The sequence below is a fragment of the Zalophus californianus genome, chromosome 11 (genome assembly GCF_009762305.2).
Source record: "Zalophus californianus isolate mZalCal1 chromosome 11, mZalCal1.pri.v2, whole genome shotgun sequence".
Lineage (NCBI taxonomy): Eukaryota > Metazoa > Chordata > Mammalia > Carnivora > Otariidae > Zalophus > Zalophus californianus.
Window position 1 is genome coordinate 15,789,626 of NC_045605.1, and position 21,796 is coordinate 15,811,421.

At 52.8% G+C, this 21,796-nt stretch overlaps 1 long non-coding RNA gene across 2 annotated transcripts in view; it reads left to right on the forward strand.

The window, feature by feature from the left end:
* The window catches only part of LOC113914188, a 171,048-nt gene that overhangs the window by 124,481 nt on the left and 24,771 nt on the right, over window positions 1-21,796 (forward strand). For both annotated transcript variants that reach the window (XR_003517404.2, XR_003517403.1), the window contains exon 4: window positions 10,728-10,786. This is a non-coding gene — a long non-coding RNA (uncharacterized LOC113914188). The remainder of the gene's footprint in view (window positions 1-10,727; window positions 10,787-21,796) is intronic.

The window sequence follows — 21,796 nt, forward strand, 5'->3', positions numbered from 1 at the left end:
GCGGGCAAGCCTTGAAAATCGTCAACTGCTCTTCAAGGATCAAGTGTGGCTATTGTCATTTGATAACAAGAATGCATAAAACTGATCCATTTCTGTCCTCTTCCCAAAGCCGTTTTCCCTGCCGCCTGCACGCCCAGCCTTTCTACCAAAATCCAGCTCAGACTTTACCTCTTCCTCCAGGAAGCCTTCTGGATTGACCGCTCTCAGCACTCATCATTTCATGACTCTCCAGCCCCCTCTTTCTCTCATTTTTTATATTTAGTTATTTGCGTCCTTAAGTTCCTTGAGAGCAGAGGGGTGCGGTGTGTGTGTGTCTGTCAAACCCACTACGAGGCTTTTACTACCTTTCTTTTTTAACTGGAAAATGCCTCTGCAGTCTGACTGTAACACATCTATACAGCTGATTCACTGCCTGAATAGAGACATAGATGGTGAGAACACACAGATAATCCCAAACCATGAAATATTGGTATTGAAGTGCTGTAGCACGCAGGGAGACAGCTACACACACACACACACACACACACACACACACACACACACAGGCACATGTGCACGCCCGTACATGATGTTCACGCGCATGCACCCTTACCATCCTGTGCCTGCATCTGGCTCATCTGAGCTTGCTTATATTTGTGATGAGGATCCAGCTGGGGACAACTGGACCCAGCCCTTATTTTACGGTTTATCAGTGCTTTCCCATACATTAAAGAATAGGATTCCTACCAGAGCCTCCTGCAGGATCCTCGTCCTTTGTTCAGAACAGGAGAGGTTAGGTGGCTTGCCCAGGGTCTTCCTCTGAGTGGGGAGAGCCTTAAAAGGCCTTCACATTCCTGAGCCATGACTCTCCAAAGATCGCAGCGGGGCTGTCTGGTTAAAGAGAGGGAGTTTTTGTACGTGTCTGGAGGAGGAGGTGGCTGCCCGGGACAGGGACTCAGGAACCTGGGGCCTGAGCTTTGGGGACAGAGCTGTTCTTGAGCCCCACAGGAATCTGAGTTCTGAGCTGGCCTTCCTGCACACATGCCTTTGAGCCTCGCTGTGCCCCAGGCTTTCCAAGGACCCAGGAGTCTCCGCTCTGGAGTCCTCACTCTCCACACTCTGGTTTGCTGCAGCTTGCTTCTGGGGGCCTCAGGAGGAGAAGAGGGGGCTAGAGTCAGAGGGATGGGTCATGAGGGCCTTTGCCCAGATCTGGGTGGCTTGGGTGCCCCTTCCCCACCTCGCATGAATGCTCCCTGGAATGAGAAGGCAACAGAGGGGCCCTCAGAGGTACTTGAGCCCTGATTAGGAATAAGTGTCTGATAATGACTCCCATCAAATGTCAAGCGGCCTTCTCGGCTCCTCTGGGGCTGATTGCTCCCCCTGGGTTGGGGGCGGGGGGAGGCCTGGCCCCCTGTGCTTCTCTAGCATTGAGATCCCACCCCAGGGGCTTTGTCAGGGTTTTGTCTCTGAGGTGAGCTCCTCCTGGGGCTATGGACAGCCTCAGGTCTCATGGCAGCCCTTCCTGGTCAGAGCACTGGGGTCCTTACCCCTCCTGGATACTGCCACAGAGTGGGGGGGGGGGGTTTGCAGATGCCAAGATGGGTGGGCGGGGTAAGACTCAAGCTAGAACTGACCTCACAGGTCCTGGGGCTAGACAGAGGAGGCAGAAGCTCCATCAGGCTCTTTACAGAAAGGGCCCTACCCCTTCAAGGGCCCGTTGGAGCACAAACCCCAACTTCTGCCTTCAGCTATGACTTGTCTCTTCTGAAGGCTCAGTGTATTTGTTGGCTAGTGTTTTATAACTGCCCCAAAATTCAGTGACTTGAAACAATTAGATTTATGGTTTCTAATGAGTCTGTGGGTTATCTGGGTGGTTCTTCCAGTCTTGGCTGGGGTCACTTGTGTACTTGTGGTTGGCCATGGGTTGAGGAGGCACCTCTGTTGATCTCTGGGCTCTCATGTCTGGGAGTCATCTGGCCCTAAGCGGGTTTAGGGAGGCCTCAAGTGGGACAAATGGGCTCTTCTCAAAATACCCTCATCCTCCAGCAGGCTAGCCCAGGCTCACTCACATGGTGCTGGCGGGGTTCTAAGAGTGCGTGGAAGGGTCGCAAGGTCTCTTGAGGTCTAGCCTTGGAATTGGCATGTCATTACATCTGTTGAACTCTGTTGGTCCAAACAAGTCACAAGGCAGTTGCATTCAATAGGAGATGAAATAGACTTGACTTCTTGTTGGGAAAAACTGCAAAGTCATGTTGTCAAGGGGCACGGATATAGGAAGGGGAGGATTTGGGGACATTATGCAATCAACCTGCTATATCTAGCCTCTGAAGTCTCTTGTTTCCCCTCCTCCAAGGTCTGAATGGGAGAACTTGGCTTGATCACCAGGGAAGGACTGGGTAGGGCCTTGACCCCGTGACCTCCTGGGTTGCTTCTAGTCTGACATTGTGTGATGAGCTCCTGTTCTTCTGTTGGTGGGTCCCTCACATCGCCATCCAGCTGGGTGACCTTGGGCTCTTCACTTCTTCGCTTTCTGCCTCAGTTTCCTCCTTGGTGAAACGATGTAGTTGGATTAAATTTGATAATTAGATTAGATGATTAATTATCAGGAACCTACTCTGTGCCAGGAGATCGCCAGATCTTGGGCTGGAAGATCTGAAAGGGCCTGCCAGGCTGGTGTGGGAGGACGTGCTGACTGACAGGGGGCAGGGTGCCCAGTGGGGCGGAGAGAGAGACTGATTACAAAGTGAGTTCATATCCTTCTCTAAAAATGTGGAGAAGCTGGTTCCCCAGTCTAAACTAGTTTCCCCTTTGGCAAAACTGGTCGGTGAAAGTATTTGGTAAGATCCTAACTGACAGCGCATTTGTTAACTGCAAAGCGCGGTGCACGTGCCAATGGCTGGAGCCACTAGCCCTCTCCCGGACATTGGCCTTCCTGTGGAGGGCTGCAGGGGTTTTACTTACTTCTGGTAAAACCTGATGTTGGTTTCTCACCATTAAATCAGTGCTCCTTGGGCTGAAGAAACACGGCGGAACTTGCTGGGTTAGACACGGAGGGGTGAAGGTTATAGAAACAGGGTTATTCTCTGTCGTCAGGTGGAGGATGCTCAGGGAGCTAAGTCTGGCTCACTGAGCGTTTGAGCAGATCCATTGCACTAACCTCTTCGGCCACCTGCCATCCCAGGCGCTCTCTCAGATGTCACTGCATTTGTTTCCATCCTCGCCGTGACTTTGTTGGGGACAGTGCTCCTTTCCCACGTACAAACAAGGCCGCTGTGGCATGTGGCTCAGAGAAGCAGAGCGTCCTTCGTTCGTCCACACAGCTAGTCCATCGCGTATTTAGAATCTGTCTCATGCTGACGGGATGTAAAGAGATCATGGCTATAGACTTGAGATGAGGTTTGGATGTAGCTCTTCTGCTTCCAGTACTATTACTTTTCCCACCACATCACACTGGAGACCGCTCAGTTCCAGGACCGTTGGGAGAAGAACAAGCTGGTATGGCCGTCAAAGGCAGTGTGGATAGCATTCAGGTTAGATGGACCAAGAACTTGCTGATGACAGGGACCCAGGATAAAAACAGTCATAGCTAAGATTATTAAGGACTTTGTGCCAGGCACCGTGCTAAGCCCTTTGCAAACAGTATCTCATGGAATCCTCAGAAGACCCTTGTGAGGTTTGTACTATTTAGGTGGCTTGCCCAAGGTCACACAGAGAGTGAGAAAGGGTCTGGGGTTTGCATCCTGGTGGCGTGGCTCCGTCTGTAATGTAGCACTCTTGGCTAAGGTGGTGGGCCAGGTACTTTGTGTGCCTTAGGTCTCCCCAGGCCTCCGGCTGATGAGAGGCTGTGTGCTACCCAGGGAAATGGAAGTACAGGTCCTGTCTGTGTCCAGGAAGGTGCAGCTGGGGCTTCTGTGAGTCTGCTCCAAGTAGGGCAATGTATGGAGAAAAAGTGTGTGTGGAGAGAGCATCTGAGGTCAGGCTTTCTTTTTCAGGGAGTTGATGCATCACTCAGATACCCAAGGCCATTAGCTCCCTCAGTGGGTGTTGCTCTCTTCTTAGTTGTTTATCATGCCCAAGGGCGTTAAATTGATTCCAGAAAGCTTGTCTATTTCCTCTGGCTCTCCCTACAGAGGGGTAGAGTGGGTGTGTGGCACGCAGGGCTGACCAGGATGAGGGACACCCTCGGGTTGGCAACATAACTTATACGGGCATATTTCTTCAGGAGCCTTTGGGATGTCATCTCCGTGTCCAAGAATGGGTATCTTCCTAGGGCTGAGAGGGTCGAGGGTAGAGTGGCGCCAAGGCAGAAATGGGAAGAGTGGGTTGGAAGGAGCAAATGCAGTGTGCAGGCGAGGGTAGAAATGGAAGTGTCCAGCTTTGGGTAGAAGTGTTAGTAGGACTGAGTTCCTGGCCCAGAAGCCCGCCCCCAGATCCTGGACGACCTGGTTGGTCTAAAGTCATCCCAGTCGCTGCTGGCAGTTGGTCAGGATGAGCCAACGAGGTGCAAGGAGAGTTTTTCTGAGGGGTGCGGGAAAGTCTTTTGTACACTTCTGGAAGAGTCTCTGAGAGTTGCTCTCTTCTGGTTTTCTCTGAACATTGTCATGGGTGGATATGAGGCTCCTAACTGCCTTAGCCATCTTGTGGCCTAGTCTGAGGGTGATGGATACACAACAGAAGAATCACAGGGAAACAGGACCAGACTTCCAGATCACATCAGGTCTACACCCAGATTCTGCCCTACCTCCAGGTTTCCAGAGCTAGTAAATTTCCATATATGTGAGCCACTTTGAGCTGTTCCATGTTCAATGCCCCTGAAAACCCTCTAATGGCTACACTGATTGCTGGTTACTCATGTGTAGTGGTGGCCCAATCCAAGAGACTGCAAAGCTGGTATCTGGGGGGGGGGCGCTAAGGGGACCAAAGAATGCCCCCCTCCTCACCCTCAAATGCCTTCCCGTTGGCACATGGATGGTGTCCAGGATGTGTGAAGAAAGGTCCTTTCCTTTCGAGGCAGCTCTTTGCCTAGGGACCACCCTGTCCCCCTTCCTCCCAGAGGGAACCCTGTTTCAGATAGAAAGACTCTGAGAATAGATGATGGCCCATAGTCACTCAGCATGAAGGGCTCAGAGTATGGAGGACTTTGTCAGGGAGGTAAAGCCCCCACTGCTTGGGACTCAGATGGAAAGAGACCTTGGGCAGAAGGGGAGGGGCTAGAGCCCCCTGACCCATTGTCACTCCCCAGCAAACAGAGTTGGAGGAGTTGTTTTCTGCCCACATCCGTGGCCTGGCTTGGCCATAGTTCTCCCCGGGTGGGGTGGGGGTAGGTCAGCCTGTGGTGAGCACTTGGCCTGTCTTGTGACCCCAGCTAGGACAGAGGCTGTCAGGGGCCTTTGTGTCCGAATCACCACCCCCCAGGGGCATGGGCTGGTCCCATATTACTTAAAGAGAAGTGGAGGGCCCTGGCTCCAGAGGGCTCCAAACTGCTCCATATTTCCCTGGGAGGGGAGTCGGGCGGTACATAAATAAGACAATTTATTCAGAGAAACCATCTCCCCTATTTACATTTAAATTGAATAATTTAAAACACCTTTACCCATTTCCATAAATTATCCCCCATTGGACAGGCAGTCCAACTGTGTGGAGGGGGTGCCTTCCTGGGGAAAGGCCTAATTACATTCCCTGCTACAGGGCTGAGGTGGGAGGGGAGGAGGGGACGTGGGGAGGTGTGGAGGGGCAGGCAGGCCTGGGAGGAGGGAGCTCCAGAGGAGGCAGCCATTTGCTTGGAACTGGCAGGAAGAAGGAGGGAGCTAAGAAGAGGTGAGGTCCCTTTAAGAGCTTTGCAACTGAGAGGTGAAGGGCAAAAAAGTCTTCCTTTTCTCGGAGGAGTGAAGCATTTGGGACCAGCCAAGAACACCCCTCAAGTTTGATCTGGGTCAGCTGTCCTCTGTTTCTGGCTCCTGCAGACCCAGTGTCTGGCGTGGGAGAAGGGGAGGAGGGGGAGAGAACAGGCTTCCCTCAGGGATGACTTCCTTACGGGTGTTTCCCAAACACCTGTTATTTGCCAGGCTTCCCTGCGGAGTGCAGGGGACGCAGGGCTAAAGCCCTGCCCTTGTGGGCTTCCACAGAGGCTGGAGGATGGATCCGAGGGGAGGTGGGGGGAGCCAGGCTCACAGAGGAGGGGCTCTCTGGATGGCCCTGGAAGGACGTGGATTTCGGGAGGTGCTGAGGAAGAGAGAAGGCCTTGCTGAGAAGGCACCGGTGTGGAAAAAAGGCTCTGAGGGGAGAAGGCTCCGGATCTAGGGCCTGAGCAGACCAGAGTAAGTTCAGGGGAGGAGGAAGAGTTGCTCAGGAGGCGGGCCTGGTGGCATCACCACAGCGGTCTCCCTTCACGGCCCACCTGTGAGCCTGCGTGGATGGAGCTTGGGCCTTGCGATCCTCTGTCACTGACTCTGGTTAGGCCCTTCTATTGCCCAAGTGCCTCAGTTTCCCTGCCAAGTGCCCAGGGAAGCTGCAGGCTCTTCCCAGGCCCCCTGACGCAGAGGGATCGGATTCCTGGCATTGGCCCAATTCGTCTTCAGGGCCCTGGGGCCCCTCTGCCTCCGGAATCTCCTGGGCTGTCTCCCTACATCCCTGCCCTCCCGGGATCACCTCCCTCTGGCCTTTCCCAGAGATGGACGTCTCTCCAACTTCCCTCCTCTCAATCAGGGTGGCTCTGGACACAGAGTAGAGCCCCAAATGACTCAGTCTTCTCCCCCATTGAAGACAAAATGGCAGGTGAATTGTGTGGAGTAGGGGTAATTTGGCTTGGAGAGGGGGACAGTGAAGGAGGCTGGTGACAAGTTCTCTGGTGCTTATGACAAACCTGGGAGGCAGGCATGATTAGCTCTGCTTAAGAGATGAGGAGGCAGAGGCTTTGAGCTGGAGAAACCAGAACTTGAACTTTGTTCCGTCTGACTTGGAAGCCCCTGCTGTTGATCGCAGGCCGAGCTGTGTGGCTCACCAGGATGCCGACAAGCAGTTGCTGGTGAGTCGTGCTGTGCTGTGGGCCGTGTGAGCAGATGGGGCATAAACCTCTCTTCGAAAACAGATTAAAGTGGACATGGTGGTGCTGAAAATCTGTGCAGTCCCCTTGCATGTTAATGGAATCTTCCTTAAGTGTTTCTTTGCCATCGTCATGGGCCCTCCTGGGGGAGGAGGGCACATCCGGCACATCCGAAAAATGCCTGTGGGTCAAGGCACACCTGGTCCCTTCTGATTTTCAGAACTAAGGCTCTTGAAATAAGCTCCTCTATTCTAGGAAAGAGGTATCTCCTCCAGTGGCCTCTGAGCCTGTCCCCAGCAGCTACTGCCCCAGCTGGTCAAGCCAGGGGTTTTGTCCTCTCATACTGGAACCAGACAGGTGTAGGTTCAGATCCTGAATCTGTCATTTGCTAGCTTTGTGACCTTGGGAAGGTCACTTGCCCTCTCTGAACCTGAGTCTCGTTAGGATCAGAATGCCGATCTCAGAAGGTGGTTGTGAGAATCAGATGAGATTGTTTAGTGAGCCACGTGGCAGAGAGCTCAGCACACAGAGCAGTTGCTCACTAAACGTCAGCTTCTTTTCTGACAGGTCTGCCTGATAAGGAGGTCCTCGCAGCTACCCCTCGCCTTTTCTGGGAGACCTTCCATGGCTGGCTCCCTGTGATGGCCGTCTCAGTGCTCGGTGTCCTCTAGACATTGTGGTGTTTGCTTTGCCGCAATTGACTTAAAGCCGCTTGTGTCTCACTCCACTTGTGTCTCATTTTCCTTTTTGTTGAAAGATACAAAAATAATACTTACCTTACAAAGGTGCTGTGAAAATTAGGTTAGAAAGAGCGTGGGTTCAGCACCCCGTACGATGTGGGGCACGCCGCCCTCACTCTGCAGCTGCACTGTTGCATGTGGGTGGGTGGGGTGGGCTGCTCCCCATCAGGTTGGGTCCCCCCCCGGCGGAGACGCCTCCTGTCTGACTTTCCCGGCACCAAGCAGAGGAAGTCCTCACCCTGCAGGGTTCAGGCTCCTGGGGAAAAAAAGTCTCCCTCCCTCCCTTCGTAGGCTCTCAGGGCATTCCTCTTATGAAGTTGGTAACTGTGCATTAACTATCGATGAAGCGGTTGCAGGTGTGGCCGGGATGACAGTGGAACTATTTAGGGATGATTTTCAACCCTCTGCTGAGGTTTCTCATTTGAGGTTAGGGTGTCCAGTGATCTTCAAAATAGGGATCTCCTATTTAATCAACAAAGAGCTTTTGAGCATCTGAACGATTGAGCAAAGCAATCCCTGAGCTGCATCCTGGGCTCGAATTTGGGGACTAGAGACACTTCCAGGTCCCAGCCCAGACGTATCCCCTGATATCATCTTGCTCATGCCAGCCCAGTCCCAGGGATGGTTAATTAGCCAAGTTCCATCACCGTGGGAGAAGGGGGCCAGCAAAGGCTGGTGTCATGGGGGAGTGCTGTTGTGGACGTTCTGGATTATGACTCAGACACAACTAGTTGTTTGATTTTTTTAAAATATTTATTTATTTGACACAGAGAGAGCACAAGCAGGGTGAGCCGCAGGCAGAGGGAGAAGCAGACTCCCTGCTGAGCAGGGAGCCCAATGCGGGACTCGATCCCAGGACCCTGGGATCATGACCTGAGCCGCAGGCAGACGCTTAACCGACTGAGCTACCCAGGCGCCCCTGGTTGTTTGATTTTTTAAATGAATTTCTTATTTCTGACTTTTAATGAATTTCTAATTTCCCCGGGCTTCAGTTTCCTCATAAAACAGGGATTTGATTAGATGAACTCCAGGGTCATCTGCAAGTTTTAGAGTTCTGAATTTCTAGGTCTAACCTGAATCCCTCTTGCTATATTTGAAGCCAACCAGAGACTAAAGACTTGGTGTAGACACTTATATTTGGTAATAAGTGACCTCAGATAAATCCTAGAGGGCTGTGGTTTTTAGTCTTTCATAGTAGAAGAGCTTTGGTGGGACTGTATTCTAATTAAATATTTAATGGGTTGTATCTGCCTGTTAAAATCACTGCCACCACCATGGGAATGGATCTTCTTTGTGTTCTTGTTTGCAGCTTGTCTGTAAATGGCAGAGCTAAGGCCAGCTGGAAATCTAGCCCCCAAGACCATGTGGGATCCAGCGATCCAAAAAGGTTGTCCAAAGAGCAAAGGAAGGTTTCAGGGCTCTGAAGCTGCCCTTCCTACTCCATTTCCTGGAGCCGATTATGGTACTGCCAGCAGGATCCAGGGAATGGGCTCAGGCCCGGGTTTGGGGCTGCTCTTTATTCTGCCTGCTCTCTGAGAGCGGGGGAGAGAATATGTGCTTTTTCTCTACGTTAATAAAGCCCAAAATGAGTCTTCATTAAGGGCTCCATTAAGAAGCCACGGTTATTCTTGGCACTCATTAGCGTTGCTGCTTACCGCTAAGTTTCCACACTGTTGCTTCCCTGGGGCTTTGCAGGGCCCCCTCCCCATGCTGGAGAGCTGCTCATAAGAGAGACCCCAACTGGCTGAATCTCAGAGGTGGGAGAACTAGGGCTTCCCCAGTCCATTTCATCCATTCCCCTGTCTCTGGACAATTGCCTGTCTGCCTTCTAGAGCCCCTGGGAGCAGCCTGTGTAAGGGGTTTGTAGCTCTAGTTGGAAGTTCTTCTTGTCTAACTGCCCTCTTTTGCTGCGGTGTGAGCCAGTTTGAGCCCTTCACTAGGATAATGAAGAGTTTCTTTCTAAGAGCACCTTCTTTCTTTCTCCTTCTGAGTTCAGGTGCTAGATTAATTTCAGTAACTGATGAAACCCTGTCTCCTTCCTGTGTCCCTGTGGGAAGACCCATCCCTAGATAACATCTGCATGTTAAGGGTGACTCTTAGGGTCAGTCCCACCTCCCCCCATTTGTGCCCTTCTTGTGTCTCTACCTCCTGTCTTCACCCATGTTTTCTCCAGGCCTCCAGACAACTCCTGGGCCTTTATCAGGACCTGTGGCTGCCTGACCCCTTCCCCACAGAAGCACCATTAAATGCATACTGTGTGCCAAGAACGGTGCTAGGTCTTCTATCTCACTTAGCCAGAGTCTCAATCCCGCCAATGACTGGTTCCATTTTGGAAACGAGAAAAACAAAACAAAACATGACAACAAAAACAAAAAAACTGAGCCTCAATGGGCTTCAGGTTTTTGGCCACGCAGGTAGTTAAAGGTAGAGTCAGAATTGAACCCAGGTGTCCTGACTCTAGGTAGGATGCACCTGCTTCACTGAGTCATCATTGTCTTCTCCCTCCTTCAGGTTTCAGCATAAGGACCAGCGAACATAAGAAAGGGCTTGGATCCACAGCTAGTGGCTTGCTGCCGATGTGACAAGAAAAAATTAGACTAAAGTTCTTCTCTCGGGTGCCTGGGTGGCTCAGTTGGTTAAGCGACTGCCTTCAGCTCAGGTCATGATCCCAGGGTCCTGGGATCGAGTCCCGCATCGGGCTCCCTGCTCAGCGAGGAGCCTGCTTCTCCCTCTAACCCTCCCTCCTCTCATGTACTCTCTCTCTCTCATTCTCGCTCTCTCAAATAAATAAATCTTAAAGTTCTTCTCTCACATGTCTGAACTTCCACATCCAAGTGTGTGTTGTTCCTTCATGTAGCCCACTTGGACAGTTTGGTATATGCACCAATCATGTCACATTGTCGGCACCTTTGGAACTCCCCTGTGGCATATGGTCTTGACTGTCGGTGACTATTTATCTTTTTCAGGGTGAACTGTATCTTTGGAAATACCCCAGAGTCATGTGGATTCAGGTCTGAGGAATCAGGTAAGGCACCAAAATAGGTGATTCTCCTTTGGCTCACTACCGTTTAAAACATTGCTCAGTGAAATGTGGTATAGACATTCACTGTTCCACAGGCCCCAGCTTATTGCTATGCAGAAGATTTCTCCCGAATGTCTCAGAATCTCGACGCATGAAATAAAGCTTGAGCGGCTATTCGATGGGGAAGAGGGACGAGGGACAAGTGGACACTGATGCTCAAAACCAAGTGGTCCATGACATTTCCTCATGATTTTGAGCCACTTTTTGGGCCTGGGGAGTTGGAGTCCCCCTGGCAGATGCATTGGTTCTCAGATCCTGGGTCAGTGGGGGTATCGGTGCCGCGTAGTCTGACTTTATCTGGAAGACACAATAAGTAGAAATGATTTCTCTTTTGTCCATGACAAAGGTTTGGCTGAACCTTTTATGAAACAATTCCCTGTTTGTTTTTTGTTTGTTTGTTTGTTTGTTTTTTACAGGAGTCTGTTTCTTTGCCTTAGCTGAACAATTCAGCTATCATTCTCATTGTTAAGTATCCCTTTCAATGAACTAAATCTTTTGCCTTTTTCAGTATTTCCACTGGCTTCTGGGAGGGCAGGAGAGGGGCTGGACAGTTGCTTCTGGCAATGTCCTGGTTGTCTTCCTTTCTTTAAAACTGGTGTGTCTGTGACATCCCATTGTCTTGGACATTATCTCACTTCCAGACACTTCTCTGAGCCTCTCAGGTGTCCTCTTTGCAAGATTTCCATGCCTTTGGCCCTGTTTGGCCTTGATTTTCAGGCTTCAGGAATACCTGCTCGCTTTTTGATGAGCCAGCCCAGCACACATTTCCTGTCTGCATCAGGCCAGCTGGGGCTGGCTGTGGTGGGGATGGGAAATGCGTGATGGGTCGATACAGGTCAGTCTCTTGTCTTCTGCTTTCAGGGAAAATCTGTCTGGTGAAGTTATTGTCATATGAAGATTGTACAGTTTAACAGGGGCCCCTGGAGTTAGGTGCCCTTGCCTTTGTTACTTTAGACAAGTTCAGTGAAAACCTTGGAGAATTACCACCTCTGTGGGCTTCAGTTTTTTCATCTGTGGAGTGGGAGTAATAATAACTCCATCCTGGGAGGTCGTGAGGACCAAAGATGATTCACACAAAGAGCTTGGCTAGTGACTGGTACATAATAGGTGCTCAAAAATGAAAGCTATTATCTTGATTACCAACTTAATAGTGACTCCAGTTGGCTGCGAGCTGGAGCTGTTTTTGGTCAGGTGAACTAACTGATCACAGAGCGGGGCAGGAGTGGAGGGGGCGGGGAGCTGTCCATGGTTCTGCAGCCATTCCTCCGAGATGGTAAATGTCAGCGATCACCTCTGTTGTGTCTGGTACTCTTCTAAGCACACGAGTCTTTAGACAGAGCGAAAGCCTTTTATCTGGACGCCCAGACAGTCACACGTGTACACAGGGGAGAGCGACACGCCCCTGTTAGTAAGCATGGGACTGTCTCGTGTGCCTGCATATATGTGGGCATTTTAAAAAAATATGGTGTGTGTGACACGAGTGTATTTTGTGTGTGTGCATGTGCACGCGTGTGTGTACGCACGTGGGGTGGGGGGAGTAAGTGATGAATGGGTGGGGTTGAACTGAAGAAGGGAAGGAGGGGTACTGCTATAATGTAACTCACCTGGGTAAACTAGCTGCTGAGAAGGCCCCAGCTTGGCTACCAGGGAGAGGCTGACTTCCTAGAACTTCCTGGGGAGAGTGAGATGTACACTGGCCCCCACCCCATGCCCCTCCTGGCCCACCAGAACAGAGTAAATCTGAGGCCAGAGTGGAGCTTCTCTCCTGCAGGGCATTCCAAACTAATTTTCTGGTGCATTATACACTTGGCCTTTTGAACAATCAATAGCCTTAAATGCTGTTTGGTTCCTGCAGCCAAATCCAAGAGAAATAAGACATAATCCATCTGGCTGATATGGCCAGAGCAGGAAGGGAAAAGGAGAGAGAAAGAGGGAGGCTAGAGCTGCCCTGGGGATCCCTGCTTGGCTCAGGGAGGCGGGGGGAACTGGAGGGGCCTGCCAGCTCTCGAGAGAATGGGCCTTTAAGAGATACTGATGGCTGGCTAATCACAGCCCCATTTGTCTCAGTGCATCCTACCCATAGAGCTGTCACTACAGCAGAAGTGGAGTTCAAGTGGGGAAGGGCTGGGATAAGACTCAGGATGTGGGGTTGAGAGTGAGGGACGGTGTGGACGTCTTAGAATTCTGGATGGAAGCGTCTGGCTTGGGACATAATCCCCTAGAAGTCCTGAGATGGCACCAGGGAGAGTATCCCTGGGGACAGGGAGCTGTGGTCCCAGAACAGGCTTGGGGCTGCTCAGAGGAAGCCACACCTGGCTCAAGAGAGGACAGCATGGTCCCTGCAGGCCCTGCTCTGGGGCTCAGCCCGGCAGAGGGTGGGATGTGAGGAGGTGGATGGGGGGTGGTCCTAGACAGTAAGAGGAAGAGCAGAATCCGCCTCCTTCAGAGCCTCTGCTCCCACAGGGTGGGACTCCTAGAAGGACAAACAGTGAGCATCTCAGGTGTCCCTGCTGCCTCTGGCAGCGCAGCTGGGAGGACTGCTTCCAAGGACCTCCAAATGTCCTCTGCTTCTCCCCCACCCTCAGACCTAGGCCCCACTCAGAGGAACAAATTGAAGGAGTCAAGTGCCCAACTCAGGGCTCAATTTCCCCATCTCTCCTAGAAATGGTCTAGAGACCATTTAGACTGTCTAGAGACTGGTAGGTGGAGGATGCAGGCCTCTGCTGGACCCAGGGGCTTGGGTCATTTCCCTTGAGGATGGAACACCCAGACAGTGGGAGAAATGACATTCACAGTGTGAAGTCAGTCACGTAGCCACTGCCTGGCGAGGTGTGGGGTAGGCATAACCAAAGGGTTATCTGGGAGTGGTTTCCCCGGAGAAGGCATGGAGATGGAACGGCGGGGAGGAAGGCAGTGGCACCTCTCTTGCCCTACCCTGCACCTGGCTCTGGGGAAGGGGACCCCCTCTAACTACCTGTCTGCATCTTCAAGCACTGCAGTGGACACCTCAGCCTCTGGGGGCAGTGGGGTCGTGGAGGGTGGGAATGCCAATAAAGGGCCTGTCAGGGGCCAGGAAGCCTAGGGTAGATACATCCCCCATCCAGAGGGACCCTCAAGATGGGCAGGCGGGGACTAACACTGGTGAGTGGTGAAAAGGTGGGAAGAAGCCAGGCTCAGCATTTGCTTGGGCCGCTGGAGGCTCCCCAGCTACTCATGGCCGGGGGCCTGGGGCACCCCTCTAGCGCTTGGCTTGAGCTGGCCCTGCTCAGCTGGAGAACCGTTCCTGCTTCCTAGGTCCAGGGCAGCTGAGCCTTCAGCTAGCGGAGCGGCAACAGTCCAGCGGTGGCATCAGCTCTGTGATAAGGGCGGGGCCTGCACACTTCTCTGATGGGTAATTATGCTTGGAGCATGTTCTATGGAGATGCAGGGCTTGTCTGACAAGGCATGCTCTTGTTCCTGCTGCTGAGGCAGAGCGGAGAGGCCAGGGGCTGCAGGTGACGTTGCCGCTTGGGGAACCTCTCGGGAATAATGAGCTGCAGAGCCCCAGGGGCACTCATCCAGTTGGGCACCCCTGTCTCTCCCCTGGCCAGGGGAAGGAAAGCAAGGGGGCGGGGGGGGGGGCGCTCAGCAAGAGGACTCCTTCGACACAGGGAGTGCTGGGAAACCTCACGTATTTATGGTAACAGTTATAACTTTATTGTTTATAATTATTATAACAGCAGAGACACCAATATTTATATTGTGTTCTATACTTTTCAAAGCATTTTCACATTTGATTTCACCATAATCCTTTCTTGGAAGGACAGATTTTTATCCTCATTTGAATGATGAAAATGGGAGTGGCTTGGTCATGCTCACCGGGCAGAGCCACGTCCTCAGCCTGGTCTCCTGATTTGGATGTCAGAGCTCCTTCTCTGTCTCCCAAGTTGGGCAGGATGTCCCTCACAGCCACTCCCTAGCCTGGTGTCACTCCAGAGGCTCCCGTGTGAGGTGACCCCAGGGCAGGAGTTGAGGGAGGGGGCGAGAGAGGAGTCCTGGGTCCCTGCATTGGGAAGTTCCTGCAGCGGGACAGGCCAGTCACCAGAGGTGGAGTGAAGCTGATCTAAAGGCGCGATTGAAGGGTGGGCATGAACGCGGGAGACAGGCCCGCTGAGTATTTCCACAGACTCGATGCCGCAGCCATGCCGCCATTGTGGGAGGAAGCTGGGACACTGATTGCTATCTGTGTGAGCCGGTCCACTTTAAATAAAAGGCACTGAGTGACAAACAGCCCTTCCCATGCTGCATGCACATGAAAATGGTGCCAATGAACACCTTGTGGATTCTGCACTGAGAACCTGGGACCCAGAAAAGATGACAGGAGTTTTCCTTGGGGCCGAGGTCAACCAAGGAGGGTGTCCTGTCAGAAGCAGTTTTGAGTGGAGTCTGGAAGGAAGCAAATGACAAGCGCTCTAGAGGCAAAACAGAAGGCCTGGGGTGAAGGGGTGAAAAGTTTGGGATGGTGAGCACGTTAGCTTGGATGGGCCTGGGGTGGAGAACGTAGGTGGGTGAGGGGTCCCGAGAGCTGATGATTGAGGTGGAAGGTCAGACAGGAATTTGATAAGCTAGAAATTACAGAGACTCTGAGGATCGTTAGAAGGTAGGAATAAGATAGAGTGCGGAATGCTTTGCAAAGCTTTGGGTAGAATGAAGGTTGGATGGAGAGACAGGAGAGGTGTGGACAGGTGAGCCCCCCGAGTTTTACCTGTGTCCCATTCTGACTTGGAGTTCGAAGGGCTAACTGTGGAACCTGAAATTCTCTGGATGGCTGCAGGGCTTTAGGACCCTCTGCACATTCTGCCCCAGGTTGGGCTGCGTTCTGGAACTTGGCAGGATGGATGGCTCCCACACCGCATTGCCCCGCCCCACGGCGCCTTCCTTCCCCCAGCCAGAACTCAGCCTTCCCTCTGCAGGATGCCAGTTCAGTGCTGCATCCTGCCTCAGGCTCCAGGAAAAAGCTTGCTGCTCTGGGAAGAGGCCCTGCTGCTCCTTCTGCTCTGCTCTGGGGTGATTGATGGCTGTGGGGAGGTGGGTGAGCAGCCTTCCCTCCCCGCCAGCCTGGTTCAGAGGGTTGGAATGGGTGGGAAGCAGACTCCCAGAGTAACCGAAGAGGAGTGGCAGGGAGGGTAGGCCAGAAGGTGGCCCAGATGCTCCACAGGGTGGTTCTAGGTGGAATGACTGGTTCCAGGGACCAGGAGATTTGTGCAAAGTACCAAACAGTTAGCTTAATACCGGATTCTTCTGAGTAGACAAAAAATAACGTTTTGCTGCTCAATTTCTTGGTTTCTCAAGCCCCCCTGGACTAGGGCTTTGAAAGACCCATGATGGTGGGGAGTGAGGAGAAACTGAGGCTCAGGAAGAAGCAGGTGGTTTATCCTTAAAAGGGTGTGCTCTGCCCTTATCTCTGGGCCCCCACAGTGTAAGGTCGGGAGGGGGTTCTCTGGGTCGCTCTCTCTGCCAGGCCTTCCTGAGGAATTTTAAAGGGACAAATCCTCTTCTCCAGATTGGGGGTGGGGGGAACCCAAGAGCTATCGGCACCTGTAAAACCAATTTAAAAATCAGTCTAGCCAACCAGCCCCCAAAGGAACCAAAGGGAGCTATAGAGTAACTCAAAAGCAGACACTAATGGAGGAGAAAAGAAATGTAGTTACATATTCATCAGCTTTTAAATATTCATGAGGATTGTAAAGCAGATTAATTTTCATGCCTCATTTCTCCCGCGGTTCTTGCTGTCCATATTTTACCGCAGCAGTAGAAGAAAAAGGAGCTATGGATCACTCGGCCAGTGCCCTCACCATCACTTAAGGGGCAGTGTGCGTGTATGCGTGCGTGTGTGTGCATGGGCGTGCGTGTGTGTGAGGGGCAGGGGAACAGGAGGGGCTGTCACTGTGGAGGTGAAGGTGTTCGTCTCCCGAGGGATGGGCCTCTCGGCCAAGCCAGGACGCTGCCAGGACCGCAGCAGGACAATGTAGGGAGGTCGTGGAGGGGTCTGAGGGAGGGGAGCCATCTGGAGCAGAGAGGACTCTGGGGGCATCGGGTTAACTTGTGACGTCCCCTGGGTGAAGAAGGAAAAGGACCTTCACCAGGGTCAGCAAGGGTTTCCTCTCCACTTCCCTGAACTGTCTGAGACGGACGGTCCACTGATGGAGCGAGGTGAGAGAGCAGGGCGGGCACCAGACAGAGTGAGGAAGGTGCTGGAGACGCGGAAGAACAGAAGGGAGGGGAGAGCACCCGGGAGGGAGCAGAAAAGGAGAACGAAACGAAGGGGCCGCTGGGGGCCCATCTGTTCCAGGTGGAGTGCATTAGATAAAAGGACAGAGGATGAAATGATGGGGACGAAGGTTAGATATCTGGAAGGACTTGCAGATCCCAGGGCTCTTGGGAGAGATCTGCTGGGGGTGGGAGAGATCTTCCCCTGAGTCATATCCCAGCTGCTGCTAGCCCACAGAACGACGGCAGCCTGAAAGGAGAGGTGTCACAGCGGCTGCTTGGGAAGCACAGCCAACAAGCGTCCTGGTTAGAGGGACCAGGCAGAGTTGGGGGGGGGAGTAAGTGTTAAGTGCAGGGTATCAGGTGAGCCATCCTAGAGCCAAGGGCAGCAAATGTTGTTGTCCAGAGTCACGAATGGGGACCAGATGGCCTGCGAAGGAGCAAAGATGGGCCTCGGGGGACAGAGCCATGGATGCAGCCTTTCCTTGGGGCCCAGTGTATGGCTCCTGGGCACGGATGCCCCTTGACAGCCCTTAATGGCTTGAGCCAACTTTCTTGGAATGAGTGGGGGGATGAGCTGGCCTCTGAAGGGCCCATCCTGGTTTACCAATTCCTGCCCCCTTCTGTGGTGGCAGAAGGGTATTCCATGAGTACGATCCTTAGGGTGCTCTCTGGTGACCTTTGGGCATCACTAGGCCAGACCTCACAGGTGGGCTCGTTCCCCAGCTTCATTCCCTCTGTGCTGGATATCTCCATGCGGGTGTCTAGTACACATCTCAAACCTAACATGTCCACACTCCAACGGACTGCCCCCAGCACGCAGACCCGTTAGCTTGCAGCCTTCCCTATATTGGTCAATGGCAACTCTACCCTTCTGGCTGCCCAGGCCAAAAAACTGAGGAGTCATCCTTGACTCCTTTCTTGCCCAGTCCTTCAACGTAACACCCAGAATCTTCTGACTTCACTGGCCACTACCCAGGCGCAAGCTCCCGCCTTCTCGTGTCTGGATGATCACAGAAACCCTCTGGTCTCCTTCTGGGGCCTGTGGGGCTCCTCACCGTCTGGCCCCTCCCATTGGTCTCTCAGAACTTGTCTCTTTGTCACTGGAACCCCCAGCACTACACTGGTCTCCCGGCTGTTCCTGGAGCAAGCTTCAGGGCCTTTGCATGCGTGTTTCACTCCTTCACTTCCTCTAGGACTTTTCTCAGTTTGCCTTCCTAGTGAGGCCTTCCTGAGCACGCTGTTGCAGACACTGCTCCCTTCTCATAGGAGAATGCCCCTGTGCATAGTTACTGCCCAGGAAGCTTTCCCTTCTGGCCACAGAAGAGTTTACTGCTACAGTAATTGTGCATCTGATGAAAACAACTGAAAAGTGGATAAAAAGTCTGAAACAATGACTTTCAGACAGGAGGAAACAGGTAGCACAGGGGGGGTCCCTGAGAGAAGTGAGGCCCCACTTGTGCATCAGTTTACCTCCAGGCCAAAGTAAAGGAGGGGGGATCCGAGACAGAGCCTGGGGCTTGAGTTGGGACCCAAGTTTGAGGATTGAGACTGGGGTCGAGGAGGCTAGAATTCATAAGGAAGAACACTGGAGAGGGGGAGCTGTCCACGGAGAGTTCTGAAAGTCTGCAGGAGGGTCCTGGAAACTTTAACTATGAACGCTGATCTGCACGTAATCGGGGTGAAGCACCATGAGGTTGGGGAGAGAGCTGCTGGAAAGCAGAAGACCGAGCAGTTCCTGAGCTCACACAGGGCTGGGAATGGCTCAGATTTGTATGTGTCAGGGTGGAGAGGGCTTGTAGTATGTGGCGCAATGGATACAGTCCTCAGAAGGATGTTACCTTGGTCAGAGGCCAAAGGCGGCCCTGTACCCATCTAACAGAGCTTAAGAGCAAACCTTCATAGGGTCACAGTGATTCCAAATAACTGGGAGCCAGAACAGAGTCCCGCTCTCTCTAAAGGCACACAACGAAATCCAGAACCCAATGCAAAATTCACAGTACCCATCACCTAATAAAAAAAAAAAAAAAAAACAGTCAAGCAAAGAAAAAGGGAAACACGACCCATAACCAGAAGACAAATCAATCAACAGACACAGGTGCCCAAATAAGAAGGATGACGGAATTAGCAGACAAAGATGCCAAAGCAGGGATTACAAATATGCTCCATATGCTCAGAACTGTCGAGGAAAACATGAATACAATGAGGAGAAAAATGGAAGATTTCAAAAACGAAATGGAACTTAATAAAGATGGAAACAGAATATCTGAAGTGAAAAATACCATTAAACACATAAGTGATTTTTATTTCTGGCTCAATCACTACCAAAACCACGTGGAGGGTGGGGGCATTTTCCCCTTCTGGCTTATTCTCCCAGCCTCCAGTGCCTCCCCCCTCCTGTGAGGGCACTACATTTGGTTTCTCAGTTCCCCAGGACTCTAGAAAAACAGGCTTCTTTTCTTGTTGATCCCGAATGCAATCTGGACCTCAGGGAGCAAGCAACAGCTCTTCTGAGTCTCGTTTCAGCTGATGTTTCCCGAATCCCTCCTGCGTCCTCTGATCTGAGTGCTCTACCGCCTGCCCAGCTCCATAGTGAACCCCTCTTCTCCGTCAGTCTCCCTTTATCCAAGTAGTTACAGGGCTCTTGTAATGGGGTAAGAAGCAAGAGCTGCCCTGCCCTGTAGAGTTCCACAGCTAGCCCGGGCGGCACCATGCAAGGAAGAAAGTGACAGGGTTCAGGAGGCCAGTGGGGATAAAGTACTTACGGAGAGAGCGAACTTCATCTGGAGGTCAGGGTAGCCTTCATGGAGGAGGTGGCATTTCTGTGCGGGTTTTGAAGGATGGATAAGGTTCGGGCTGGTGGGAAGGAAGGTGAATGCTATAGGTGAAGTAGGGCCTCGTCTTGAATTCCCTCACTTCTTGTCTTCCCTTTCTGAACCCCCAGGCTCCCCCCCTTCCCTCGGGGTTCTCATCAGCTCTTTTGCTCTCAGGAGTGAGTCCTGCGGGCTCCGGGCACCCAGGTTTCCCCAGCAAACTAGTGACACTCGTGCGGGCAGCCTCTGAACTCAGATACCCTTCACCTCCTCGGGCTCTGACCGGATGGAACAGGGCCCAACATGGACAGTTTGTGGTAGGTCTTTCCTGGACAGGTTCAAAACCCAGCCAGAGGGAGCGGGTTTGAGCCAAGACTGGATGACTCAGTCTCTCTGGCCCCCAGCCCCCCATTCGGCTGCTCCTTGACCCCCAACTCAGCATATCTGCCGTGAGGTTTGGGGGGCTTCTGAGCATCTCATTTCCCCTCCCCTCTCATCTCTCTCCCTTCCCCCACTCTCTCCCATCCTCCATTTTGGGTGCGATATGCTCAGCTCCTAAAAAGGGCAGTTTTTCACAGGCTGCTTCCTACATGTCGCCTGACCTTCGGGGCCACTCTGGGGCATGCTGGGTGTGTGCAAATGAGCGCGGCCAGGAGAATGGTGCGGGTGCCCCTCCTTCAGGCATGTTTGGTATAGATAAGGCAGCGCCTGTTTGTGGTGGTGATGTCCCTGCCCCAAAGCCCGAGGCAGGAGGATCAGGAGCAGGTTTCCCTGACGAGGGAGGTTTGAGCGCGGTGGGTGGGGAGCTCAGGTCGGCCACCTCATAGTCTCCACATGTCACCCAGGCCAGATGTTTCTCCTCTTCCTCCCCCACAAAAGGGTGGAGCGGTGGTGGTGGCCGTGGGGCTGTCAGGGAGTCTGGGCGAGCTCTCCATCCCCCACCTGCAAGCCCAAGCCCCAAGTGGGGCCAGCGCTCCCTGTGGCCCCCGGGGGGAGGGGAATGCTCAGAGAGGGCACCATGCGGGCTGGTTCTGAGTCCTGACTTCGGTGCCAGGAGGAGCTGAGCCTGAATTCCATCTCCACTGTCTGCTCCAGACAAGCAACCTAACCTCCAGTCCTTCCTTATCTTGTCTGCAAAAGTGAGACAGTTGCCCCCACCCCCCGCCTTCTAGTGGGGGCATGTTGGGCACCCGCTTAATGGCAGGTGTTGTTGACGGGCTTGCTGAGAGGGGCAGAGGCTGCACCCCCACAGGCCTGTCCTGGCTCCCCTCTGCCTGACTCCCCACCCCAGCTGCTTTACTAAGCCCCCCCGCTCCCAGACCCTTGTTCTGGAGCCTTCTCTGACAGTCCCCCAGAGGGACCCATTGCATCTTTAAATGCAATTCTCTTGCTCGGCAAAGCCATCAGCACCTAATGTCCCATGTCATTGCTGCTTCTCTGCCTGTGGACACCTCGCTCCTGGAGGGCTGCTTAGCCACCCAGGGCAACTCCATCTGGCCAGGAATAGCCACAGTGGGGAGGGGGCTAGGCAGGGCCAGGACCTTCCAGTGGTTCTTTGATGACAATTTGCTTACAGATAACTTAATATCAGAGGGCAAAGGTCTCCATGAGTCTATCATTAGTCCTTTCTACCACTGTGGACCTTCATTTGTGGCTCCCTAGAAACCACAGGGGTACCTCCAGTCTCTTAACACCAGAGCCTTACGCATCTCTTCACTGCAGGGAAGAACCCCCGAGCGCAGGGAGAAACTGAGCTCCCCTACCTCTGCCTCTCTGCGCACCCCCCCCCCCCCCCCCACCGACATGGCTCTGATGCCCATGCCGAGTTTTTAAGGTAGGGCCCGGCAAAATGTCAGGGCCGGGGAAGTTGAACTTGGAGGAAGACCTTGTG